Source organism: Antechinus flavipes, chromosome X (assembly GCF_016432865.1).
Source record: "Antechinus flavipes isolate AdamAnt ecotype Samford, QLD, Australia chromosome X, AdamAnt_v2, whole genome shotgun sequence".
In the NCBI taxonomy this organism is placed as follows: Eukaryota; Metazoa; Chordata; class Mammalia; order Dasyuromorphia; family Dasyuridae; genus Antechinus; species Antechinus flavipes.
Window position 1 is genome coordinate 75,304,753 of NC_067404.1, and position 4,409 is coordinate 75,309,161.

The window sequence follows — 4,409 nt, forward strand, 5'->3', positions numbered from 1 at the left end:
AAAGTGGAAAAAGTTTAAGAAGCCTTGGCCTAGGGCATCAGTTTCCAATCTCTGGGTCACAAGCATCCTGGAGTCTGCAAAATTCCCATGTACAGCCTGAACCAGATTAAACCGTCCTTGAGAAATTGTTTTATAAATAAATACAACAAAGATAATGTGAATTTGTGATTTTCTAAGTCAATATGTAGCCTAAGGGACTCCTTTTCTACTGGTGCCAGTGGTCCAGAGAACTGGGGAGTTGGAGTGACTTCCGCAAAGTGACACGAGCAGCAAGATTCTGAGGCATCATGCAGCAAATAACACAACAAAACGAGAGCAATCAGTAGCAACAGGACGGGAAATGGGAGTCATCCCCGAAATCTGCTGTCTGCGCATAGGCAGACCACTGATTTGCCAGAATCAAGACCAAAATTAGCACAAAGGTAGAAGGTTAAAAGAAAAAAAAAGATATGCTACACAGTGAAAACAGCTCTAATCTGAACCCTATAACCAAGTTACTGACGCCCCCAAGTGGAAATGGATGGAGACTTCGAATAGATCTTTACACACAAGTATAACTGAATCCTATGGAAGACTATGATGAATACTGCCTGACTAGGCAGCAAGAAAGACTAGAGGGAAAAACCAGTCTAAGAGAAAGCTTGACATGACATCCACCTAAGCAAAATCCTCTGAGATTGGAGTAAACTAATACTTGTTGACTTTCCTGGAGGAAATTTAAGGACACGAATGGGAAGACAGCAACAAGCAGATGAGTTTCTAACAAACTCTTTTCTTCCTCAAGGACAGTGGAACCATGTCTGGATTTCATCATCCCAGTCAGGGGTCAGGGGAAAAGGGGATCAGAAATGACATCAAAGAAAGAGTAGACCTGGATAAGGCAATATAATCGGGAGGAAAGCTAAGAGAGATTCCTAAATGATCTCAAGGAGAGGAAGACACCCAAAATGAGGGCGATCATGATTACGAGTCAATGTGCTTCGGTTCCTCTTTGTTAAGTTTTCCTTATAAGAATAAAGTAGTCAAACTTGAGGGGCACGCTAGTGAGGCAGGGGAGACAGGAAGCCAAAGGTCTCCTCAAGGCAATCGTAGGGGGAGCAGGGCAGAGGGTGCACACAGAAGGGTAGTCCCTTGTCCCACCTCCGGGCTATTTGTAAATCAGAGATGCTGCCTTCTTGGCTATTCAAGGAGCTAGGGCCAAGCTGAGGACTGGCCTGGGAAAATGGTTATCAGTCAGAGAGAGGAAATATGCAAAGCAGAGTAAGAATAAGCTCCTGTTGGGGACAAGATTCTGCTTGCTCTAATTTCCAGTCAAAGAGTAGCAAAAGTGGGATGTCCTGAAGAAACAGCACTGGGGGAAAGCAAGCGCTATTAGCGGCAGAAATCCAGAAAAATCACAGCGACCGGAAAGGCCCTTACCCTGGGCAGGGAAGGCTTACGCTGCTGGGGTAAACTGGGCAGGATACAGCTGAGGACATGCCCCCCACACAGTGGGAGTAGCTGGGCTCTGGACTACAACTAGCAGGCCACAGAAAGCTGAGAATACTGAACCGCCGGTTGTTTTATCATCCCTGCTGAGGTCCCACACGTAAGTCCCACTGACCATGGGACAAAAAGCTCCTGTCTGTTTAGTCTGGTATTAGAGATCACCGAGAATCAAGCCCTCTTGCCTTTCCTGCTCTAATCTCCACCAGTGCCCTCGACACAAGCCCAACTCCCATGCCCTCTCCTTCCCAAAACCTTCACTGAAGTTAACTTTGCCAGGAGGGAACTCTCCCGTGGAATCCCCGTACCGTTTACACCAAAGCTACATGGCAGTCATTCCACAGACAGACACTCTAGATGTCCCAAGTCCCACACTAGCTTTGAGGCTCTGGGACAGCTGATCTCTGGCTATCATTGCATCTCCTATAATGTGGCAAAAACAGTAAGGACGTTGCAAGCATCCTGCCCTCACAGTCACCGATCTAGGGATTGTCTTTGCTGAGGATCTGTCCTACCAGCTTTCCTCCAACGGAGAAGCCCGCTCAGCTGCAAACAGCACCAAACCAAGCAGAGGGCCTAGGGAGCCACCCCGATTAGCTCGAGGTGGGGTGGAAACAGAAATACTCATTAAAAAGCCAAGTCAGAGAAAACCTGTCCTCCAGTGACTCCCCACAAAGCTCCCAAAGGACCTTTGTCTAGCTTTGTGATAACAGTCAGAAAAGGGAAAAGGACCATAAAGGACTATTAGAAACCTAAGCTTCTAATCAAGTCTTTGGTTCAGTTTGAAGCTAGAAATTGAGAATCCCTATGTTACAGAAAGGCCGTGACCAGAACACTAGACTTAAAATCAGAAACATCTGGGTTCAAATACTGCCTCGGGCAGTGTGTGACTGAGTGACCCTGGGCAAACCACTTCTCTGAATGTAAATTTCCCAATCGGTAAAATGAGGCTAACAAGGGCCCCTTCCCTCAAAGGGGGTCAGAAGGCTTAAGGAGACATCCGGAAAGTACATGACGAATCTAAAAAAGGCTACAGAAATCAGAGATGTCATTATTGCTTCATCTTGCTCATTTTTGAGGGAATTCAGCTAGAAATGGGCCTGGAGACAATGGGGGCAGCCGGCAAAATGAATCCGAGGCCTGGGACGGAGGCTCACCTTCCTCAGAATCGCCGAGAGCAGTTTTGCTTGTACTCCAAGAATAGCTGGGCTGCCCAGGCCCAGGCTGTGAGACGATGGGCCCAAGCTGGAGCTCTTGATTCCCTGCTCTCAGCTGTTCTAGTCATATCAGTATGGGAGGGTCCAGTGGAAGTTCAGAGAGTGTAGAAAGCAAAGCTAATAGAAAGCCCCAAGGGACTTCTGTGCACATGGCTTGTGCTTGCCGTGAGCCCCCTTGGTTACCAAACCACACTGAATGGCTGCTGGGCTTAGATCTTCTAACTCTGGCTGGGTTCTGAGCCTACTGTTACTCAACACCCCCTTGCCAAGGTAGTCTGGCCCAGACTCCCTCCCTGAGTTCTCCCAGCCAGGCCCAGGCTCTCATCTTCCAAGGTTTCTGCCCTCATTCTTTCTCTTTTTGGGGGTTCCTCAACTGGGCACCATCACCCGTCAGCTCCAGTAGCCGCTGCTGCTTCAGTAAAATGTGAAAAAGTCTCCGAGAAATAGTCCGATGGGGATGCAAAGTGCTGAAGGTTGGCACCTTTTTCTCCAGAGGTTTGTTTAGGGCCAAGATGCAATTGTGTCTTTAAGGCTAATATGCTTCTGTAGAGCTGACGCTTTAGGTCTGGTAATGGGAATTCTGAAGAAGGTCAAGTCTCTGCCACCGCTCCATTCAAATCTCACAAAAGAATAATGGCGGACATTTTGCTAGTGCTCTAAAGCTGGCAAAGCACTTTACAGACGTTATCTCATCTGGGCCTCGTGACACCTGTACTTATAAGAATTATCCCCATATTTCAGATGAGAAAAGCAAGATTTAGAGATGAAGTAATTTGTCCAGGGTCACACAGTTAGGAAGCATCAGAGACAGGATTTGACCCCAGGTCTTCCCGACTGTGAATCTAGCACTCTGTACCGGGGTTTGGCAGAGCTGAGCAGGGCAGGGCTACTGGCCTAGCAGATGAAGAAAAAAAGTTCTCGAGTGGCTTCAAGGTCATGCACACATGGGATTCCTATGTTACAAGCTTGACGTCGCCATTACCATCTCGCTTGCTTGTATTTACGCCCCCAGAACTTATAGCACAATGCATACCATCTAGTGAGTGGCTAATAAAAGCTTTTCCTTTGTGCTCTATCAGGTAGGTGGCCCCCCGGCTTCCTGCTTCTCCTTCTGACTCAGCCATCTGAATCTATTTCCTATAATGCCAGTTTCAATTGGCTGAGCTATGGAGTGGCCTGGAGCTGAAGCCAGAGCCAGATGCAGGGGCCTTCATGCCCCCGGAACCCACGGTGACCCTTTTTCTACAACAAAAACTGAGTCTCTTCACATCCAACATATCCAGTCTTGTGTTAGCAGACACGAGAACCCAACGAACATTTCTCGGGCCGACTCTTATCAATCACACTTTTTCTTTCTTTCTTTTTTAAAAACACGGTAATTGAGGCACTTGCGGTTACAGAAGCTGAACATACTTCAGACCCTACTTAATTTTATTTCCTATTTTCCTATGTTTCGGGTCTCATGAAAATGTTTACTTTGAATCAAAACAGAAAGAAAGCTTGCCACCACCAAGAAAACCGTCCCAAGCGCCCAGAGGAAAAGCTCGAGGCGACTTTTCCCCAAACGCCATCTCAATCGATGTGACTGCTTCCCCAATGCAAGCTAGGATATCAAATAAGCATCGGCCCTGTTCTGCTCCCCCCCTCCCCCCCCTGGCCTGCATGCTTACGGTGTCCAGAGAGTCCCAATCTCTCTGGACATTCAAC